Here is a 24,214-nt window from a genome sequence, read left to right as displayed (position 1 = left end):
ACTATCTGTCAGTCCCATAGAACTGATTGTGCACCCCCTGTCTCTTGATAGGTGGTGGTCCTAGTGGTTGGACCCCCAACTATCAAAGATTTATCCCCGGTAGAGTGGTGTTGTCCGTCGCCGACCCCTTTTTTCCTGTAATAACAGTGTCCGAGGTATTTATTTAACCGCTGTGGTCCTTCTCATGTCTTTAGCATCTTTCTTATAATAGAAAAGCGTTTTGCCCGGCTTCTCGGGGAGGCCTGTCGTATTTCTGGAGCTGGAAAGATGATGTACTTGAGTATAAATAGCACATTATGTAATTATTACCTCCCCAGTAACTCGCTCCTGCGCGCTCCTTCTGATTACTCCAAACATCTGCAGCTTCTTAGGGGATTTGCCTGCACTTAGGTGTGGCGTGTGCCTGAGACCTGCCGCCTGTACACAGCTGCGCAGATCCCGTCACTATATTACAAGCTACTGATGGGCGGTATTAAGCCATTGCTGCCGATGGTTTAATATGCCCTATTCATAATTATCAGGTCCTCTTACCTGCTTGCTGGCACTGCTGTCCCAAAATGGCCCCTGATGGAGGCGCATGTGACCAGTCTCGTCCATCAGCAATTCTGATTCACCTACACTGCTGACGGCCGGGTTACTTTGGGCACTACTGGGTTGAATTATGTATATTGATGACACTTATATTATGGGGGGGGGTCATTACATATACTGAGGGCCACTATATGGGGCCATTCTTTATATTAGAGTCCACTTTGGGGGGCATTCTTAATAGGTGCACTATGGGGGCCATTGGATGTCCAGGGGGTACTATTTATAGTGAGGTTGAAAAAAATAAATATATATTTTTAAATTCATCCATTTTAGTGGATGTAAAAAAATTAGGCAAAACAGGTACACGACCAGAAAATGTATGCACTCTGCAAAATGGCCATAAAAAGCTGATTGTGTATCCTTTTTAATGGCCACTTTTTCTCTGTGGTGAGAATGTACATTGCAGTAAGGGCTCTTTCACACCTGCGTTATTGTCTTCCGGCATAGAGTTCCGTCGTCGGGGCTCTATGCCGGAAGAATCCTGATCAGGATTATCCTAATGCATTCTGAATGGAGAGAAATCCGTTCAGGATGCATCAGGATGTCTTCAGTTCCGGAACGGAACGTTTTTTGGCCGGAGAAAATACCGCAGCATGCTGCGCTTTTTGCTCCGGCCAAAAATCCGGAACACTTGCCGCAAGGCCGGATCCGGAATTAATGCCCATTGAAAGGCATTGATCCGGATCCGGCCTTAAGCTAAATGTCGTTTCGGCGCATTGCCGCATCCGACATTTAGCTTTTTCAGAGTGGTTACCATGGCTGCCGGGACGCTAAAGTCCTGGCAGCCATGGTAAAGTGTAGTGGGGAGCGGGGGAGCGGTATACTTACCGTCCGTGCGGCTCCCCGGGCGCTCCAGAGTGACGTCAGGGCGCCCCAAGCTCATGGATCATGTGATCACATGGATCACGTCATCCATGCGCATGGGGCGCTCTGACGTCATTCTGGAGCGCCCGGGGAGCCGCACGGACGGTAAGTATACCGCTCCCCCGCTCCCCACTACTACTATGGCAACCAGGACTTTAATAGCGTCCTGGGTGCCATAGTAACACTGAACGCATTTGGAAGACGGTTCCGTCTTCAAATGCTTTCAGTACACTTGCGTTTTTCCGGATCCGGAGTGTAATTCCGGCAAGTGGAGTACACGCCGGATCCGGACAACGCAAGTGTGAAAGAGGCCTAAATAGTGTGGTTTTGAGTATTTTTAATGCAGTTTTAGTGAGGATTGTATGCAGATTTTTGCATACAAATTTTCACTATGCGCAAGTTCCCTTAAAGTGAATGTCCTCAGAAAATGACCTGCTGTTTAAGGCCTCCTGCACACAAACGTGTGCGCCTCGTGGCCGTGCAGCGGCCTGCAATGCACGAACACCCACCGTGGGGCAGCGGATCGTGGACCCATTCACTTTAATGGGTTTGTGATCCAACCGTTCCACAAAAAGATAGGACATATTCTATTTTTTTGCGGGACGGAAGTACAGGACGAAACCCCACGGAAGAACTCCTTAGTGCTTCTGTAGGGTTCCGTTCCGCACCATTCTGCATCTCCGGATTTGCGGACCCATTGAAGTGAATGGGTCCGCATCCGTGATGCAGAATGCCCACGGAGCGGTGCCCATGTATTGTGGATCTGCAAATGCGGTTCACAATACGGCCACGGGACACCTACAGTCGTGTGCAGGAGGCCTAAATCCCGTTTTATGTTTAATGTTTTTAAATCATTTTTGAGGTTTTTTAATTTTCCATGTCACTTTTTTGTATTTAAACTAATACCAAAAATTCTGCCTTTTTCGCACTGGCCACCATGTCTGCCTGTAATGATATCACCTCAGTGTACAGATAAGACCGGATCCACCCTTCACAATAGGTGATGGTCAGAGCTTATCTCTTCTTTCCTTGTATAATGACTTCTGCACAGGTCACAGCTGCCTAGAAAACTCTCCATAGAAGTCACTGAGGTCTTCTCCTGACCATGGGGCTGCCGTAAAGCTATTTTCTTTTTTTATTTCTTTTTTATTTTATTATTTTAATGCTGTGTAAATGCTGTTAGGAACAGCTCAGGCATGATGGTAGCCCCATAATTACGTTCAGGAAATAAAATATAAAAAAAATCTGCAATTAGAAAATAAAAACAGGTTATAAAAAAAGATGTGCTACCATTTTCGCCAGGGTTTTTGCTCTGAAAGTCTGTCATGAAATTGTCTACATACATTGTGGCAGTTTTACTAGTGAAGATGTCTTATTTTGACTAGAAGAATGGGGTAAAAAAATAAGTTTTCAGGTTATTGATAAGTTCTAACAAAAGTTCCACCATTGTACGTCCATGTCCTGCTTCCTAAAATTCAGAAGGGGACAAAATGAATGGCTTCCTGGAGAATGGACCTGTACTTTCTTGGAGTGGTCTTGAAAAGCAGGTGGCATAAACCCTCGGCCACATGAACTGCGGCACCACATCCCGTTGGCGATTTCAGTGCAGATTCGGACAGATCTTTGGCACTGGATCCGCGCTGAAACCCATGCTCAAAATCCTCTGAACATACCCTCAGGGTGCTGCCGCATGTTCAGGTTTTTGTACCAGTTTCTGAAACCAAAATCGGGAGTGGATCAAAAACAGATGCAATTTTTTTTTAATTTCTTTTTTAACCCACTCCTGGTTTTGCCTTCAAAAACTGCATCGAAAAACTAGAATATGTGGCAGCACCATCAACATGGAAATGTGACCACTCGTCCGGTCACTGCTGCTGCAAGTGGTTATCAGAGTGGTCATGTCCTACTTGTCCAGCGGGACCATATAGATCAGGCATGGCCAACCTCTCCAGCTGTTGTAAAACGACAACTCCCACCATGCCCTGCTGTAGGCAGTCTGGGCATGCTGGGAGTTGTAGTTTTGCAACAGCTGGAGGGCCTCAGGTTGGCCATCCCTGATATAGATCAGTGAATAGATTACATTTTTTTAATGCATTCTGAGCCTTTTTATTCTCTTTCTGTAGCCAGCCAACCTCGTGGCGGCATTATTCATTTCTAGTAATGGAGTGTCAGTGTTCTGCTGCTTTTATTTTTCTATAAATTGAGCTGCTTTCTCAAGGGCGTTAGACGTCGGCTCTTCTGTTCTGCAGTGTTTTATCTGCCATAGTTTATTGTATTTCTGTTTGAATTATTATTATTATTTTTTTTTGCTTTTCAGTCTGGCAGGTATGGAACGCTTCCAGCTTTCTTGCAGGAAAATGATTCTTGAGCTGTGATGTGCTTTGTGAAGAAAAAGCTCCTCCGTTATCTCTTTATTCAGTAAATGGAGTGGAGCTGAATAATTTCTTCAGTCTTATGTTTGGCACGTTGTCTTGCTCAGACAGTACTCTGCCTTCTTACTGATTGATGCTCAAGTTAAACATTTCTAATCAAACGGCAATGCATTTTTTGCTTTTAGTTTAATTATAATTAGCCTGCGTGGTAAGCGGTCCTGAGCACAGCTAGGCTATATACAGGCGGGCGCCTGTATAGATAATGTGCAGAGAGCGGCATCCAATCCACACAGGACCCGACTGGTCCCCTGTGTTTGCCTGGTTCCATTTGGTTCTGCTGACAATAAACACCTATTAGAAGACCGTATTTATCACTCAAATATTAAAATTGGGTTTGTTAGGTGCGAAAATCAACTAGCACTGCTGCAGAACAGCAGACTGGCAGGGTGTCCGACCTCTGCCGATCAGCTACCATCTCCCACTCGCCTGAATGGGACCGCGCTGCACGTAGGCCATGTGACCAATGAACGTGACGTCGCTGGCCTAGGAAGAGCTCATCGATGGGGTTACTAGGCGTTGTACCCCGACTGATATTGACGACATGTTGCGAGAATAGGCTGTCACTATGCTACCTCCAGAAAACCATTTTAAAGGGGTATTCCAGTTATGTAAAGCTATCCTCTATCCAGGTGATAACTGTTAGATCGGTAGGGGTCCTACTGCTTCGGCCTCCAATAATCAAGAGAAGTGGAATACCCCTTTAATATTTTTGGGAAGCAAAATTGCTCCCCTGATACACGTGGATGAAAGGGTGTATGTGTATAGGGGCTGGCTTTTTTTTTTTATTTTTTTTTTATAATAATAAAAAATACAAGGATTGCAGTGTGGAAATGAAACTATGAATGAGGAGACCGGCATATAGTTAAAAGGGGTATTGCCATCTTAGACAATGGGGGCATATCGCTAGGACCCACAACTATATTGAGAACGGAGCGGGGAGCGCTGTGGCTGGAGGACCCCCGATTTCCTGGGGTCGGTCCACCACCAAGCGCTAATCCCTGCCTCTCCCATAGAAGTGAATGGGAGTGTGCCGCGCATGCACGGCCCATGCTCCCATTCATTTCTATGGGGCAGACGGCAATTTGCCGAGCCAGTGCTATTTTCGGCGGCCACATAGAAATGATTGCAGGGCAGCTGCGCATACGCAGGGCAGCTGCGCATACGCAGTGCGCTCTCCTTCACTTTCGGGGATCCGTTCTCGATGTAGGTGCAGGTCCCAGTGGTGGGACCCGCACCTATAAGACAATGGGGGCAAATCCTAGCGATATGCCCTCATTGTCTGAGATGAGAAAACCCCTTTAAGCCTCATGCACATGACTGCATGTGTTTTCCGGTAGGCAAACCGCAGATCTGCCAAATACGTATACTGACTGTGTACACGCCACATTTTCCTAGAAGAACTGCCTGTTCTGGTCTGTCAAACAGACAGGATTAGGGCCCAAACAACGATCGTGTGCCTAAAGATGGTTGTAAGCAGTTTCTAGGGAACACATGGTATTTTTGAGTCTTGATACAAAAATCTGGATTTGTTTCATTCATTAGACATATTTATTTAGCCTTTATTATTCGTCATCTGTCAGTGCGGGGATCAGATTGATGAGTGTACCATGCTAGATATCCACATCCTTTCAGCTTGCTTTTTGCTAGAATGAAGTAGAGCTGCACGATATGGGAATTTTGTGTGATTGCGATTAGGGCCCTAAAAATTGCGATAACGATATGCGATGCAATATTTTAAGGGAATTGTGCTAGAGGTCTATTTGCTTGGATTTTCAAGGCAAAAGCACACAGAAATTACTGATAATGCTGAAATGTAGTTATGCTTAACTCCAGAACTGAAATGCACAGTATTTTTCAAAATAAAACATCTTTTACTAAATTAAATAACATATTAGCATTACTGCAAAAGTACAAAATACAAAACTTGCCATTTTCTTAATAGCACAGAACAGATAAACAGAATAAATAGAAGAACATTTGTTCATTATAACGACTTGCCTCCAGCCCCTCCTCCCTCCCCGCACTGTAACTGATGTATCGCCGGCCGCGCTGTGCAACATAGTGGCCGGCGATAGATCCGTGTCAGCCACGTAAAAAGTCAACCATCGCTTTATAAGACGCACTGCCATTTCCCCCCCACAATTGCAGCATTTTTGGGTCGGCCAATTGGCGATTGCGATATGGCGATTTCTTGCGATTGCTTTGGCGATATATTGTGCAGGCCTAGAATGAAGGCTGACACGTTTGTTTCTGATGCTTTGCTTATGAGACTGCGATTGAATATAGAAACGTGTATAATTTTAAACCACATCTCAGTAGATTTGTACCTATGATGCTGTCTGACCTGTTACATGTGCACTTGGCAGCTGAAGGCATCTGTGTTGGTCCCATGTTCATATGAGCCACATTACTGAGAAAAATTGTGTTTTAATATATATGCAAATGAGCCTCTAGGAGCAATGGGGGCGTTACCGTTACACCTAGAGGCTCTGCTCTCTCTGACAGGGCCATGCAGTGTAAATGTGATCATACCTGCCTGGCCCTGTCAAAGTGCAGAGAGAGCAGAGCCTCTAGGTGTAATGGTAACGCCCCACTTACAACATCACACTTCTCAGCAATGCGGACACATATGAACATGGGACCAACACAGATGCCTTCAGCTGCCAAGTGCACATGTAACAGGTCAGCCAGTGTCAGAGGTACAAATTAGGGATCGACCGATTATCGGATTTACCTATATTATCGGCCGATATTCATGATTTTCAAAGTTATCAGCATCTAACCTTGCTGATAATGCATCCAGCGCTGCTCGCTTATGAGAAAACATGGCGCTTGGCGTGCGCCGCCATGTTCAGTGGCCAGAGTCGGTGGAGAAGGAGAGAGGGACTCCCTGCTTCCTATGACACGGCCGCTGCAGAGCCTAATAAAATGAGCGGGCTGTGAAGCTGCCCGCAGCACTGCCACCAATGAATGTCTGGCTAATATTAAAGCAGGAGGATGGACAGGGGAGGGTTTACCGCTGCGCAGTTTCGGCTAGTGTGCTCAGCGAACGGCAGCAGCCTCCTCCTCCTGTGTGTCCTCCCCAGAGTCAAGAAGCCAGCATAGCAGATGCCTGGCTACTGTGCCACCAATGATAGTTTTAATACAAATACAGGAGGCGGGTGCCAGCTGTACCCGCCTCCTGTATCTGTATTGAAGGTTAATTATTATTGGTGGCGCAGTGTGTGCCCCCCCCCCCCCCCCCCCCCCCCCCACAGTATTAGTCATTGGTGGCTGTGGCCACAGGGTCCCCTCACCTCCTCTTATTGGTGGCAGTGGAAGCTTCTGATCGGAGCCCCAGCAGTGTAATCCTGGGGCTCCGATCGGTTACCATGGCAGCCAGGACGCTATTGAAGCCCTGGCTGCCATGGTCAGCTCCCTGCTGTTGTGTGCACAGGGCAGTAGGGAGAGTGTGAAGTCCTATTCACCCTGATAGAGCTCTATGTTATCGGCTATCGACCTGAAAGTTCACAGGTTATCGGTATCTGCTCTAAAAAATCTATATCTGTTGATCCCTAGTGCAAATCTGTTGACAGATGCAGGTGCTCTTTATGTGATTTTCTCTCCAGGTGACCACAGCACACTTAGGCTACTTTCACACTTGCGTTAGGAGCGGATCCGTCTGGTGTCTGCACAGACGGATCCGCTCCTATAATGCAAACGCTTGCATCCGTTCAGAACGGATCCGTTTGCATAACCATGAACAAAAACGGATCCGTTCAGACTTTACATTGATAATGCAAACGGATCCGTTCAGACTTTACATTGAAAGTCAATGGGGGACGAATCAGTTTGAAAATTGAGCCATACTGTGTCATCTTCAAACGGATCCGTCCCCATTGACTTCCATTATAAGTCTGGACGGATCCGCTCGCCTCCGCACGGCCAGGCGGACACCCGAACGCTGCAAGCAGCGTTCAGGTGTCCGCTCACTGAGCGGAGCGGAGGCTGAGCGCTGGCAGGCGGATGCATTCTCAGTGGATCCGCCTCCATTGAGAATGCATCAGGGCTGGACGGCTGCGTTCGGGACCGCTCGTGAGCTCCTTCAAACGGAGCTCACGAGCGGACACCTGAATGCAGGTGTGAAAGTAGCCTTAGTGATGTAGCTTCTGGTGGGTGCCCGTCCTCAGCAATGGGTCCAAAAATACAGAGTGAGACGGCACAACAAAGTTACATTTAAGGTAATTTAATTTATTTGTCCAGCCTTAGGCCTTATTCACATGTCCATATCCGTGATAAAGGGATCCGTGTTTGGTCCATGTGTCTGTTTTCTGCCCTCCGTGTATCGTCTGTGTTCCTTGCACGCTGCACAGCTGAAAATTAATTTTCAGAGCATTTCCTATGAATGGTCTGTCACACTGTTGGCATCCATGTTGGAGATAAAAAAGAGAGAGCGAGCACTCGCGACATCTGTGTCATATGGAAATAGTTTTACTAGAACCAGATAAGGTTGTAACAATTATACATTCACTATTAAAATACATTCACAATAAAATGCAATAAACATAAAATTACTATAATATGGTACCAATTTAATTAACACAACTGTAGTCGGGGTAGCAAATTCCGTGGCCGCACTCCGTGACACTTGAGGCAATAGTGTCAATATCTGTGAGTGGGATGGATGAAAAACGTCCTAAAAGTTCCTCATATGGGGCACTTTTTAACGGCTTGTCTCCAGTATGAGCGAACACCGTATATGTTAGTTCCTGCAGGAGGGTCCACTCCTATCAGGACAGTAGAGGCAAGGTCCCAGACTTATAATTTTTCAGTTCCTACCTGGTTCCTTATTGATGTGTCTCGCTGTGTGGCGTCTACCTCGAGGCGAGCGGTGCCGGCCATCTGAGCGTCTTCCGCCGCAAGTTTCAGGCGGGTGACGTCACAGTATCGCGAGATCCAACAGGTAGGATTCTGAACAGCAATGTACGCTGAGACTGTGTCTGTACTTGGCTTTGCTGGAAGTTCATTCATGCATGGCCATGCAATCCATAGGGGGGGGAATCCGGTGTATTAGGTGGGCGCTTTTCCTTCTCCTTTACCAGACGCGTTTCGGGGCGTCTACACCCCTTCCTCAGTGGTCAAAGCGCCATCAATCATTCTCCACCTCTGGTAAAGGAGAAGGACATTGCAGTTCAGAATCCTACCTGTTGGATCTCGCGATACTGTGACGTCACCCGCCTGAAACTTGCGGCGGAAGACGCTCAGACGGCCGGCACCGCTCGCCTCGAGGTAGACGCCACACAGCGAGACACCTCAATAAGGAACCAGGTAGGAACTGAAAAATTATAAGTCTGGGACCTTGCCTCTACTGTCCTGATAGGAGTGGACCCTCCTGCAGGAACTAACATATACGGTGTTCGCTCATACTGGAGACAAGCCGTTAAAAAGTGCCCCATATGAGGAACTTTTAGGACGTTTTTCATCCATCCCACTCACAGATATTGACACTATTGCCTCAAGTGTCACGGAGTGCGGCCACGGAATTTGCTACCCCGACTACAGTTGTGTTAATTAAATTGGTACCATATTATAGTAATTTTATGTTTATTGCATTTTATTGTGAATGTATTTTAATAGTGAATGTATAATTGTTACAACCTTATCTGGTTCTAGTAAAACTATTTCCATATGACACAGATGTCGTGAGTGCTCGCTCTCTCTTTTTTATCTCAAGCTTTCATTATCTTTGGGATCGGGCGCCCAATTTTGAGCTAGTAGCACCCACCGTAGCTATTAGGTGTGAGCCACCCACCTACATATATACAATGGCATCCATGTTGGGTCTGTTATTCTTGGACTCATAGTCTGTGATGGGTCCGCAAACACCATCAAAAATTGTGCATACTTCTGTGCTAAAACCACGGACCCACAGACCGTGAATGGGTACGTGTGCTGTTCATTGAGAGCACGTGTGCTGTGGATTATGCCTTACAGTACGTCTTGCTTGCTGTACCGGCTGTTGTATCCATGTGCGGCTCTGCTTAGGCTTCATTCACATCTCCACTCGAAGATCCAGCAGGCTGTTCTTCAGGATCGGGTGTTGGTGGATCCTCCACTTCACCGCTGGATACCTCTTGACTGTATGGTCCAGCCATGATCTGCCTGATTTCTGGCATAAGTGTTGCGTTTTGTTTGGACAAAAGCCAGATGTGAACGCAGCTTTAGCCTAAAAAGGCCTTATCATACTCCAGGACCAAAAGGTTACCTGATTTGTACCAACAAGCAAGATGCACTATGTGGCTGGACGAAAAAATGTACTTCATAGCAAGTTTGGAGTAAGTATATCTGGTGAGAAAAATGTTACCGAAGGCATATGTAGCCATAGACATGCTATGTGCCCCTGTACGGCACCATATAGAAACATAGAATGTGTCGGCAGATAAGAACCATTTGGCCCATCTAGTCTGCCCAATATACTGAATACTATGGATAACCCCTGGCCCTATCTTATATGAAGGATGGCCTTATGCCTATCCCATGCATGCTTAAACTCCTTCACTGTATTTGCAGCTGCCACTTCTGCAGGAAGGCTATTCCATGCATCCACTACTCTCTCAGTAAAGTAATACTTCCTGATATTACTTTTAAACCTTTGCCCCTCTAATTTAAAACGATGTCCTCCTGTAGCAGTTTTTCTTCTTTTAAATATTCTCTCCTCTTTTACCTTGTTGATTCCCTTTATGTATTTAAAAGTTTCTATCATATCCCCTCTGTCTCGTCTTTCTTCCAGGTAAGGGGTGATTCTCGAGGAGGAGGTAGTCGTACTGTCTGCAGACTGTTAAACTGCTTTTATGGATCATCTCGGGGGGCATGGTGCCCCCATTCTCATGATCGGTTGGTGTTCCCTGTGGGGAATACCCCTTAAATCCCAAACATGCCCAACAACTAGATTATTGCCTTTGCACAGCTGATTGATTGACTATTTACTCTGTCTGGTATACAGTTGTGGCTGCTCGGGTTCTTTGTGAGGGCCCCGGCTGTCATGGCAATCTGTGCCCTGCCATTGCATTAGTGGGGGCCAGTTGGGACAAAGGGAGCATCTAGAGTGTTAAATGGCTGGGATTGGAGTCATCTCTGATCCCGGCTGGTACACTAAGAGCCCAATTTAAGGGCTCATGCACGCGACTGTTGATTGGCCATTCCATTCACTGGGGACCATAATTTGCGGTCCCCAATGCAAGATCAACTAGAATGGGTCTGTGGTCTGTCCACACTGCAAAAAAGTAGTGCATGCACTACTTTTTTGCGGTGCGAAGGCATGGACAGAAGCCCGACGGAAGCACTCTGTAGTGCTTCCATGGGGTTATATGCCTCCGTTCCGCACCGACCTTCCAGTGAATGGGTCCGCATCCGTGATGTGGGGTGCTCATGGCTGGTGCTCGTGTATTGTGGACCCGCTGTCTGCAGGCCGCAATACGGGCACGGCCGAGCAACGGCCATGTGAATGAGGCCAAAGTCGATGCCGGGCTTCTATGGTGCACACTTGGCCCAGTATTAGCCCTGTCATTAGGGGCAGCAGAACATGGATTTCATAATTCTGATGAAATCAAAATCAATTTTCAGAAATCTCGATTAAGCAAATACATTTGACTAATCATGCAGCCCTAATCTAGGCCTAATTTTATAGTAAGCTAATTTGTATGTTTTGGAAGATAAGTTAAAACATGCAGATCATTAGCCCCTGTTCAGACTAAGGATCCCTGTGCTACGAGGCCAGGAAGAAGTTCCTGGAGAAGCGCTCCCCATTGTCTCTGCAGTAATGTGCGTTCATCTTGGCTTGTTTGTATCTGTCAGAATATGCACATTAGCTTTTTTTGTGATTGCAGTGGAAACCTACCCGCTAAGACACTGAAGCGCCTACAATTCAGCGTTTGTCACCGGAGACTAAGGACGCACTTGTTAACTCCTAACATTTGATGGCGGCTCGGCTGCTGCCAGGTTCATTACTGGGGACGCCTGCACGCCCTGGACCTCCACAGCTTTGTTTTTTTTGTTTGTTTTTTTTTCTACATGAGTTTGTGGCTTTTCAATTATGCATCACATACAGAAGATAACGATCCAGTTAACCCTGGTTGTGCTGATCTGTAAGAAAGGCAGAACGATTTGTGGTGGCCTCCGCATTGCGCACAGAGATGTTTGCTATAAACCATGTATTGATCTCGTATCAATTTTACTTTACCTCTTTTAGTGCGGTTATTACATGCGGTCTTTGAACTTTGTGGGGAGAGTCCTATGGGCTTGTGTGTGTGTGGAGCAAAGACCAGTCTATTAGGCTAGGTTCACACTGCCTTATACATCCCTGCATGCAGCAGAAAGCTGCTATATATGCTGGAAACCCAGTGGAACCCATTAGGCCTCTTTCACACGAGCGTGTCCGGATGCGTCCCGGTGCATTGCGGCAAACCCGCGCGAGTAGGTACGCAATTGCAGTCAGTTTTGACTGCGATTGCATTCCGTTCAGTCTTTATCGCGCGGGTGCAATGTGTTTTGCACGCGCGTGATGATAAACCGACTGTGGTACCCAGACTCGAACTTCTTCACAGAAGTTCAGGTTTGGGTTCAAGGTTGTGTAGATTGTATTATTTTCCCTTATAACATGGTTAAAAGGGAAAATAATAGCATTCTGAATACAGAATGATTAGTAAAATAGGGCTGGAGGGGTAAAAAAAAAAAAAGAAAATATATATATATAATATATAGTTTTTTATTTTACTATGCATTCTGTATTCGGGATGCTATTATTTTCCCTTTTATAACCATGTTATAAGGGAAAATAATAATTATCGGGTCCCCATCCCGATCGTCACCTAGCAACCGTGCGTGAAAATCGCACCGCATCCGCTCTTTCTTGCGGATGCTTGCGATTTTCATGCAACCCCATTTATTTCTAAGGGGCCTGCGGTAGGGATCGACCGATATTGATTTTTTAGGGCCGATACCGATAATTTGTGAACTTTCAGGCCGATAGCCGATAATTTATACCGATATTCTGGGAATTTTCATTTTTGAGAAAAAAAAAAAAATTCCTACACAAATCTGCTGAAAATTAATATGTTTATTGTTAATGTGTATTTTTTTTGTTTATTGTTAATGTGTATTTTTTTTTTATAAATCTTTTTCATTTATACTTAATATTTTTGTGTTTTTTTTTTTACTAACTTTTAACCCCCTTAGGGACTAGAACCCTTGTCCTATTCCCCCTGATAGATCTCTATCAGGGTGAATAGGATCTCACACTGTCCCTGCTGCTCTGTGCATAGTGCACACAGCAGCATGGAGCTGAACATGGCAGCCAGGGCTTCAATAGCGTCCTGGCTGCCATGGCAACCGATCGGAGCCCCAGGCTTACACAGCTGGGGCTCCGATCGGAGGAGCAGGGGAGAGGGGATCCTGTGGCCACTGCCACCAATGATTAATACTGGGTGGGGGGGGGGGGGGCGCACTGCGCCACCAATGTTTTTACTATTGGCCGGAATTTGGATGGGGGTGGGGGGCGCACTGCGCCACCAATGATTAATACTGGGGGGCTTGGGGGGGCGCACTGCGCCACCAATGAAGATAAGTCTATCGATCATTCATATACAGGAGGCGGGAGCTGGCTGCAGAATCACATAGCCGGCTCCCGACCTCTATCAGCGGTAGCTGCGATCCGCGGCACCTGAGGAGTTAACTACCGCGGACCGCAGCTATTGCTCATAGAGGTGGGGAGCCGGCTATGTGATTCTGCAGCCAGCTCCCGCCTCCTGTATATGAATGAATGAAAGGCTTATCTTCATTGGTGGCGCAGCGGCCACAGCCCCTCCCCTCCTCTTATGTTCTATCCCCTCATTGGCGGCAGCGGCAGCAGCAGCACAGGGGGAGGAGACACTGCTTCCTTCTCCCCTGTGCTGCGGAGGGAACACGGAGAGCGCTGTCAGCAGCGCGTTCTGTGTTCCCCATACGTTATCGGTATATCGGCAAAATAGATGCCGATACCGATAACGTTCAAAATCCTCAAAATCCCCGCTCATGTGCACATCCCCATAGAAATGAATGGGTCTGGATTTATTGCGGGTACAATGCGTTCACTTCCGTGTGAAAGGGGCCTTAGGGTACCTGCACGTGGTGCGGATTACATGTGGTTAAATGAGGCAGATTTCATACACTTTCCTTTTTTTTTTGTGCTTTATGAATTCTGAAACCCACAAAGTGGTTATGCGCTTTGGGATGTGCTGACTGACCCCCTTTTTCTTTACACGGTGGTTATGTTGGCGTTATTTTGTGCAGATTTCACACTTTTTAATACAAGGGTTAGAACTGCGGAAAAGCCAAAAAACACAAGTAACGTGGTTTGTGGCGCGGAAACACATGAAAAACTAGATAGGTGTTGTGTTTTGAAATCTGCACTTCTGTGCTGGGCCCTCAGTGAATGGGATCCGTCAGGTCCAGAAACTCTAGCATGATGTGAACCTAGCCTAAAAGGGTCAGCTCTGTGTGACATTTGACCCTTACTTGGGACTCCAGTTTAGGATTGCACAACAAAGAGGTGAACTCTGTACAGTTTAAAAGGGAACACCCCCATTCACTATCACACTAGCGTTATTCTTTTCCCGTATTAAAATCCGGTAAAGGGTCTCAATACCAGAAAAACGCTTCAGTTTTGTCACGATGCATTCTGAATGGAAAGCTATCCGTTCAGTATGCACCAGGATGTCTTCTGTTCCTTGTACGGTATTTTTTCTGGCCAAAATTCCGTAACAATACCGCACTTGCCGGATTCGGCATTCATTTCCATTGAAATGTGTTAATGCAGGATCCGGTACCAAGTGTTCCAGATATTGCCGCATCGCCAGATCCGGCTTTTCGGTCTGCGCATGCGCAGTTCTTTCTAGCTTTGAAAATATTAAATACCAGATCTGTTATTCCGGATGATACCAGAAAGACGGATCCAGTATTTCAGTGAATAAGTCTAACGGATCCGAAAAAAAAAAAAAATATCCTTTTGCATACGGATTTCTGGATCCGTTAGACTTATTCACTGAAATACCGGATTCGTCTTTCCAGTATCATCCTATTTTTGAAATCTGTGGGGTAGATTTATCAAGACTGGTGTAAAGGAAAACTGGCCTAGTTGCCCATAGCAACCAATCAGATTCCACCTTTCATTTTCCTAAGGCGCTCTGCAAAATGAGAGGTGGAATCTGATTGGTTCCAAGGGCAGCTAGGCCAGTTTTCCTTTACACAAACGTCTCCCCGTGTGGCGACCACCGTTTTATCCCTGGTCAGAACTTTGAAAGTCCAGCAGGTGCGCCACACGCTTCTTTATAAAGGGGTTTGTAAGTCGAGCCCTTTAACCCCTGACTTGCTGATATCTCAGGCCCGGGTTGGGATGAATGGTTGGTGTAAATTTCTCATGTGTGAGCTCCAGCGTGTGTCCCGGTTCCTTCCCAGCAGAAAGGCTGTAAGTAAGAGAGTTGTCAGATAACCAGTTTTCCTCTGACAGGAGTCATAACATTTTGTCAGTTGTGCGGAGGGAACGCTGTGATTTGTGCTGGGGTAATATACAATCCTGCAACTTTGTTTATTGTGTGAGAAATGCTGCTTCCCTGGTATTTCAGGTGACTGTCATATTTTCTGTTTTTTCCTTGCATTTGGCACTGGTACAATGATTGCTATGGTTACTTAGTGTGGTTTTGAGTTATTAATAAAATATAAAATTGTAACATTTCATGTAAGCTTGTCTTGTGTCTCTCCCACACCTATGATCGGCGAGGGTGCTGCCACATGGTCAGCCAAGACCTGTAGTGGAGTCAATACTTGATCCACTCCTGATTTTGGTTTAAAAAAACGGCATAAAAAAACCTGACTGTGGCCACACCTTGTCCCATTTAGTAGCCTTCACAGTGCTCTACAGTGGGGGGAGGGGGCAGTATAGCCAATTTTTCACGCATATAGTATAAAAGAATGGCGGCACTGACAAAGAATGGTTAGAAAGGTTGGGTGCACGTTCACTGGGGAAGGAGCTGCTTACCCCATGGTGTATAAATAGAAAAACTAACAGCACTCCTGGAATCCACAGAAAAGCTTTTTCTTTATTCACCCGTGTGATGCAACGTTTCGGCTCTGAACTAGAGCCTTTCTCAAGTGTGTGTGTATATATGTGTATATACTGATAGGGAATTTAGATTGTAAAAATAAAATTATATCTGTATATTATACACACAGGTTTAACAATCCTTTCTAATATATATACAGTGTACATTTTCCTTGTTATTTCCTGTTAATATTGATGGCCTATCCTCAGGATCGGCAGGGGTCCGACACCCAGGATCCCCACCAGTCAGCTGCTAGAAGAGGCCTGCTCTCCGTGAGTGCCGCATCCTCTTCCTATGTCATGTGATGTCACCGTCCATTGGTCACGTGGCTTAGTTGCAGCTCTGCCCTATTCAAGTGAATGGGGCTGAGCTGCAATATCAAGCACTGCCACTATACAATGTACGGCGCTGTGCTTGGCAGAGCTGCTGGGAGCTGGCTGCGCACACTAGTGCTCTGGTGAGGGGGGCAGCTCCCTGGAACAGAACTCGGACCCCCTCCAATGTGATAATGATGAGGATGCGGTTGGTTATGATTTATTCCTGGATAACCCCTTTATTGCCGCCATACACATCAGGCTTGTGTGTAACAGCCAGCAGTCTGTATGGCCGGCCCCAGGCTTTGAATTGTAGCTCCCTTTCCTTTTGTTCTCCAAGGAGATGAGCCCCAGTTGTCCGGCACGGTCTGTTTCCCCTTCTCTCCCCATTGCAGGCACATAGATGGGGCCAAACCATGAGTGTCTGTTTATGGTCCAGTCCAGGAGATAACTCAGGCTTTTTGGGCACCGATAAACTTTATACTGCTTTGTGGCAAGATTTATGCAAAAATGGTGGCATGGAGCCAGGCTTTTTTTTTTAGCAAATTAAGCCAGAGTTCTGGCCCAGGTTACCTCTTAGTAAATCTTCCCTCTTATGCCTGGTCTTCATATACCTCTTTTCTAACGTGGTTCTCCGGTTCTCTGGAGTGTACAATGTCACGTGCAGTGTTTCTTTGCCGTGGCTGATGTTTTATTTGCGACATTAAAGAGTAACTGCGCTTTGTCCTAGTGACGTATCAAAGGTCTGATTGGTGGGAATCCAAGTGCTGAGCGCAATCTCTTCTGCCTCACAAGATGGAGCATAACTATTAGGCCGATTGCACACGGCCGTGAGCGGTCCGTGGTATCCCGGCCTGGCATCCTGCTGGGAGCAGGAGCGCACGGCGTCATTGGTTGCTATGACGCCGCACGCTTCATGCCGCCGCTGCACTACAGTAATATACTCGTATGATCTATTGTTCCATTCTATTGGCCGTGTGCATTCGGCCTTAGATTGGTGGGGGTCCTACTGCTGGGACCCCCACTGATCATGAGAACGAGGACCCCATACCTCCTGCAGCCCCCCAGAAATGATCCGAGCAGCCGATCGCACATGCTTGTGGCCGCTCCATTAATTTCGATGGGTGTTCTGGAGATAGACGAGCACAGCGCTCAGCTATCTCTAGAAATGAATGTAGCAGCCGCATGCATGTGAGATCGGCTGCTCTGATCATTTTCGGGGGGCTGCAGAAGGTACAGGGTTCCCGTTCTCAATTGATGGGGGTCCCAGCAGTAGGACACCCTCCAATCTGTGGATAGGGGATGACCTCTAACAATCAGAATACTCCTAAGTAACTGTGACATAAAATGTACTGAATATTTGAGAACTGCTGAAGTTATCCTAAAAGAAAGCGGTGTAGGAAGTGTGCAGTGTTATTAAAGGGAGGCTGCTGGCGATGCATTTTCGCCCGGTCTAGTTTATTGCTGGGCAGAGTTTTATTAAATGTGCAGGACTTCACGTAGGAGAACATTCTTGGGCCTCATGCACGCGGCCGTTGTGCAGCCATTCCGTGCATTGGGGACCTCAATTTGCGGTCCCCAATGCACGGGCAACGTCCATGCGGAGTCCGGGACGGAACGAGACCCATTCAACTTGAATGGGCCTGTGATCCGTCCACACCGCAAAAAAATAGAACATGGTCCACATCCATGATGCAGGGAGCACACAGCCCATGTCCGCATATTGCAGACCCACTGTTTGCGGGCCTAAATACAGCAACGGCCGTGTGCATGATGCCTTGGTCATACACCTTTTGATAGCTGTTGGCCCAACACTCAGCCGGCAACTGTTCCTTCTGACCCCTCCCCCAATATGCGTGTTACCCCCACTTTGATATATTCCTGTATACTTAGTTTTTTGAGCAGTATAGCCTGGTTTCCTTGTTCTTATGAGAATTGGATTTGCAACTGGCCCTATGTTTTAGGCTACTTTCACACCTGCGTTAGGTGCCGATCCGTCTGGTATCTGCACAGACGGATCCGCACCGATAATGCAAACCCTTGTATCCGTTCAGAACGGATCCGTTTGCATTATTCTTTTAAAAAAAAGTCTAAGTCAAAACAGATCCGTCCTGACTTATATTGAAAGTCGATGGGGGACGGATCCGTTTTCACTTGCACCATATTGTGTCAGTGAAAACAGATCCGTCCCCATGGACTTACATTGTAAGTCAGGACGGATCAGTTTGTCTCCATCGTCAGGCAGACACCAAAACGCTGCAAGCTGTGTTTGGGTGTCTGCCTCCAGAGCGGAATAGAGGCTGAACGGAGGCAAACTGATGCATTCTGAACAGATCTTATCCATTCAGAATGCACTGGGGCTGAACTAATATGTTTTGAACTGTTTGTGAGATCCCTGAAACGGATCTCGCAAACGGAATTCAAAACGCCAGTGTGAAAGTAGCCTTAGCTGCATTTGGCGATGGCAGTTCATAGTTACATAGTTAATACGGTTGAAAAAAGACATAAGTCCATGAAGTTCAACCAAGAGATAGGAGGGGATGTGAAATCCAGAAGGAAGTGAGACTCAGATTTCTACACGTTTTCATAAGAATTAATGTCATTTACTTTTAAGAATTAATCTAAACCCTTTTTAGAACTGTCCACTGTTCCTGCTGGGACCACGTCCTGAGGAAGTCTATTCCACAGATTCACAGTTCTTACAGTAAAGAAGCTTTGACGATTCTGGAGACTGAACTTTTTTATTCTCCAGTCAGAGGCAGTGCCCCCTTGTCTTTTTAAAGGCATTTTACATGGAACAGTTTGAGGCTACTTTCACACTAGCTCTGCTTGTGAGTTCCGTTTGAAGGGGCTCACAAGCGGCCCCGAACGCATCAGAATGCATCAGTCTGGCACCGTTTGTCCTCCGCTCAGCAGGCGGACACCTGAACGCAGCTTGCAGCGTTCGGGTGTCCGCCTGGCCGTGCGGAGGCAAACGGATCCGTCCAGACTTACAATGTAAGTCAATGGGGACGGATCTGTTTGAAGTTGACACAGTATGGCTCAATTTTCAAACGGATCCGTCCCCCATTGACTTTCAATGTAAATTTTTTTCTTTTTTTTTCATGGTAATGCAAACGGATCCGTTCTGAACGGATCTAAGCGTTTGCATTATAGGTGCGGATCCGTCTGTGCAGATACCAGACGGATCCGCACCTAAAGCAAGTGTGAAAGTAACCTTACAGTATTTTTTGTATGGTCCATTTATATATTTGTAGAGGTTAATCATGTCCCCCTTCCTCATACACTTTCTTGCTCCTCTGAGCTTATACAGTCAGGTCCATAAATATTGGGACATCGACACAATTCTAACACTTTTGGCTCTATACACCACCACAATGGATTTAAAATGAAACAAACAAGATGTGCTTTACCTGCAGACGGTCGGCTTTAATTTGACCGTTTTTGAGGCTCACCAATGCTTTACATCTTGTGGTAAACCCTCTGTATTCACTGTGGTGAAGTCTTCTCTTGATTGTTGACTTTGACACACATACACCTACCTCCTGGAGAGTGTTCTTGATCTGGCCAACTGTTGTGAAGGGTGTTTTCTTCACCAGGGATAGAATTCTTCAGTCATCCACCACAGTTGTTTTCTGTGGTCTTCCGGGTCTTTTGGTGTTGCTGAGCTCACCGATGTGTTCCTTCTTTTTAAGAATGTTCCAAACAGTTGTTTTGGCCACGCCTAATGTTTTTGCTATCTCTCTGATGGGTTTGTTTTGTTTTTTCAGCCTAATGATGGCTTGCTTCACTGATAGTGACAACTCTTTGGATCTCATCTTGAGAATTGACAGCAACAGATTCTAAATGCAAATAGCACACTGGAAATGAACTCTGGACCTTTTATCTGCTCATTGTAATTGGGATAATGAGGGAATAACACACACCTGGCCATGGAACAGCTGAGAAGCCAATTGTCCCATTACTTTTGGTCCCTTAACAAGTGGGAGGCACACATGCAAACTGTTGTAATTCCTACACCGTTCACCTGATTTGGATGTAAATATCCTCAAATTAAAGCTGACAGTCTGCAGGTAAAGCACATCTTGTTTGTTTCATTTCAAATCTATTGTGGTGGTGTATAGAGCCCAAAATGTTAGTATTGTGTCGATGTCCCAATATTTATGGACCTGACTGTATGTGATCTCAGTAGTGAAAACAAAGTACCATATGTTTTTTGCCCTATAAGACGCACCCCCCCCCCCCCCCCCCCCAAAGTGGGGGGAAAATAGCAGTGCGTCTTATGGGGCGAATGCTGCAGTTTTCCGAATCTTCAATGATGCGATGCCGCGCGGCGGGTGTATCAGCTGAGAGGGAGGAGGGGCTGGGGGCCGGCATCTACTTTTATAATGACAGCGGGGCCCGTGCAGTGAACTGTATTCTACTACACGGGCCCCGCTCACTGTATATAATCTTCTCTATAATTGTAGGCATTGTTAATATATAAAAGTTCAGGGTAATCAGCGCCTGTATACTTACAAGTGCTCGTAGCAGAGAGGAGGGAGGAGGCAGGACGGGCGCTGGCAGCGTGAGTTGTCTTAGAAAGAATGGGAAAAAATACTCCTCCTCTTGGCAGTCCACTCTTCTCTTGAGTGGAAAAGATCTGCTGAAGGACCTGCGCTGAGCGTCACCGCGCGATCACATGGCGACGTCAAGCTTTGGTGAAGCTACTGAATCAGATTTTTATAAACTTCGCTCATCTCTAGTGGCCACCTTTTAAGTGTGGCCTGGAAAAAATAAAAGGCTGTGATTACCATTTGGGCTAAATTAGGCATGGTGGGAATTGTTTTGTGTCCGGCGGAGCACACCTTGTGTGGCCATGATAATCTCGTGCATGTTCCTGACCATTATAGGTGTATGCACAGATGGTATGACTAATTTAACGAATCAGAGTGTGTCCATGTGTTGCTAAAATTTCTTTAGTGACGCATGCAAATTTGTTGATTCCTATCCGTTTAAATATCACTCTCAGTAACTGCGCGTGCGCGAGATTAAAAAGTCTAGGTGAGATGTAGGGTTAGGCGATATCAAAAATATTTTCAGACGATAACTATATTAAGAAATTTATCGTGATAACATTATATATCGCAACAAATACCCGTTTAAAAGAAAAAAAACAGGAGACGTTACACTGTATGGGGGGCCACAAGGAGACGTTAGACTGTATGGGGGCGGCCACAAGGAGACGCAGAGGTTTTTGAAGCGGTGAGTGCAAGTGCGATCGCTCCTATGACGTCACTAATATACCGCGGTATATCGTTAACACCAGTATTTTGCCCAACCCTAGTGAGATGTGCAGCCATATAAATCTGCCGGCATAGGGACCCAGCCTGAGCTGCGGGGACGCTCCTTAAAAAGTACAAATTCGTTAGGATGAACAAGTAATTTTTTTTCTTCTCATCCCTAATATACACTCGCTGTAGCAATCTGCGCGGTTCGATCACATATATTACTTTGGTTGTCCCCCACACTCTTATTTGGTCATGTAAATTGAGGCCGCTGTAGATTTGTGGATACATGAGAAGTGCTTTGTAGCCAGCCTTGGCTTAGATCGTTAACATTGTAATTATCAATTTACAGTATAAAAGTAATAAAAGACGGCAGGTAATTGTGATGCTGCTTTATGGACGTGTTACACCAGTCTGTCACACTGCAAGAGCAGTATATGCAGCAGCGGAAACCACATCTTCATCCCTGCCCGTGCCTTGAGGTACTTCTAATTCATCGCAATGCATCAGTTAGGGTCCGTTCACACGTCCGCAAGTGTTTTGTGGGCCGCAAAACACGGACAACGGCCATGTGCATTCCACCTTTTGCGGACAGCACATGGCCGGCCCTGTGATAGAAATGCCTATTCTTGTCTGTGGCTGCGGACAAGAATAAGGACATGCTCTATCTTTTTGTCGGGGCCACGGAATGGAACTCTGTGTGCTGTCTGGGCTGCCTCACTGAAATCAATGGGTCCACACCCGTTCTGCAAAATTGCAGACCCATTCACACGGATTGATTGGCATGGTATATGGTTCTGTAGGGAGGATCTCTCAGGCCCATGCCGCAGACTACAAGTTTACTGACTTTACAAATACATTCCTTACCTTGTATTCATCCCAAATACAATAGGAAAGGGCTCCAGGACACCAGCCCAGCTGGAGCAAGTCTTGGCCATATGCCCTCACTTACTATGGTGGGAAAACCTCTTTAACCCCTGAAGGACCACCCAAGCATGGATATGACCGCTCGTTAGTGATTATTAGGGATGAGCAAATTGATTTGCATAGAACTTCATTCCAATACTGTGCAGAGCAGGAGCTCCATACAGTATTAGAATGTATTGGCTCCGTTGAGCCGAAGTTATTGCTTTGTGTAATAACTTCATAAATTAATTTGCTCTGTAAAAAAATATATAAAAAAATAAAAAAAATTCCTGAACTCTGGTTCGGTTCCAAGGTACCACTTTGGTTTCATCGGAGCCCATACATTCTAATACTGTACGGCGCTCCTGCTCCGTACAGTATTGGAACAAAGTTTTATGCGAATCGACTTTGGATGTTTCATTCAAAGTTGATTCGCTCATCCCTAGTCATAACCATGGAAACGAGCAGTGTATAATATGAAATAGGCAGCAATATGGATAACACTACATTAGTAAGTACTTTGTAGTCATTTTCTCTTCATGATAAATGCTATTTGCTGAAGTGAGACAACCCCTTGAAGTCTGGATACCAGGTTTCCCTTCTGGTCTATGGACGGGCATGTCTCTTTCACAGCCCAGGACAAGGGAAGTACTGTGGATGGGGACAGAATCGGTAGACTCCCTGGCGCATGCGCAGATGAGGTGGATTTAGGATTTTGCACATACATTATGGAGACCAATGGTTCTAGCCTTGTATACAGCACCTCCCTTGTCCTGGGCTGCAGAAGTGACATGCCCATCCATAGACTGGATGTGGTGTGTATGCGCCTTGCATTAGGATTTCTTTGTCGTGTCACACGTGGACCATTATCGGCACCCCAGTCTGGCCTTATGAAGGAGAATGCCCTGATTTGCACAATGAGGTTGGAATATGAGCCAGTGTCTAACATTATAATATACTGAAATGTGTAATAAGTTGTGCTCCTTCTCGGGCTTCTCTCGTCTCTGAGAAATCTGACTAGCTGTAAACCTTTTATATCCAGACCAAAATCTGAGTGAATGTGGCCGACTCTTTCGATGGCAAAGAGATATAGCACACCCAGTCCTTAGTTATTAATGGAGATAAGCCACTGCAAGCAGAGGTGGCAGTAACGCCTGCGCAAGTGTTATAGACGCAGGTAATTTTACTATTTGAAAAAAGTCTATAGCATATCTCTATGCATGAGACTTTCATGCTGTGAAGCGCTGTATAAGTACAGCCTGTGAGGCAGGTCTTACATGGTGCACTCATACACCGGATTGCCACTGGAGCCCAACACTGATTGAAGCTGGGGTCCCCCTGTAATGGCTGGAATTGGAGATTACTCCCTAGATGCTGCGGTCATTAGTGACTGTGGCAGTTTATCCTGTCACCATTGTCCCCCTGCGAATGCAGTCACAGGGTGCCCATGTGGTGCCATGGCTACATTTCTATTACGCAGTGCCACAGACAGTCTAATAGACTGTCAGTGGTAGAGTGATAGGCTATATTGCATGGACATACTAGTGCTTTACAATGCTTCCTAGTGAGAGTAAAAAAAAAAAAGTTACTGTAATAGCTTATTTAAAAAAAAAAAAAAAAAGATATATATATATATATATATATATATATATATATCTTTTTTTCACTAAAAAGTGGTTTTATTTAGTAAAAGTGGTAAAACATACACATTCTTGCATATGTTATCA

The 24,214-nt window shown here is 45.9% G+C and overlaps 1 protein-coding gene and 1 long non-coding RNA gene across 2 annotated transcripts in view; one reads left to right on the top strand and one right to left on the bottom strand.

The window, feature by feature from the left end:
- STAG1 (stromal antigen 1) overlaps positions 1-24,214 on the top strand; it is a 172,036-nt gene that overhangs the window by 33,992 nt on the left and 113,830 nt on the right. The gene's annotated exons all lie outside the window — the stretch shown is intronic.
- LOC120997527 overlaps positions 16,316-24,214 on the bottom strand; it is a 1,081,373-nt gene continuing 1,073,474 nt past the window's right edge. Inside the window, exon 3 of the long non-coding RNA XR_005778191.1 lies at positions 16,316-16,433. This is a non-coding gene — a long non-coding RNA (uncharacterized LOC120997527). The remainder of the gene's footprint in view (positions 16,434-24,214) is intronic.

The sequence above is a fragment of the Bufo bufo genome, chromosome 4 (assembly GCF_905171765.1).
Source record: "Bufo bufo chromosome 4, aBufBuf1.1, whole genome shotgun sequence".
Taxonomy (NCBI): domain Eukaryota; kingdom Metazoa; phylum Chordata; class Amphibia; order Anura; family Bufonidae; genus Bufo; species Bufo bufo.
Note: the sequence above shows the minus strand (reverse complement) of the source record. Positions and strands in the feature narration are given on the sequence as shown.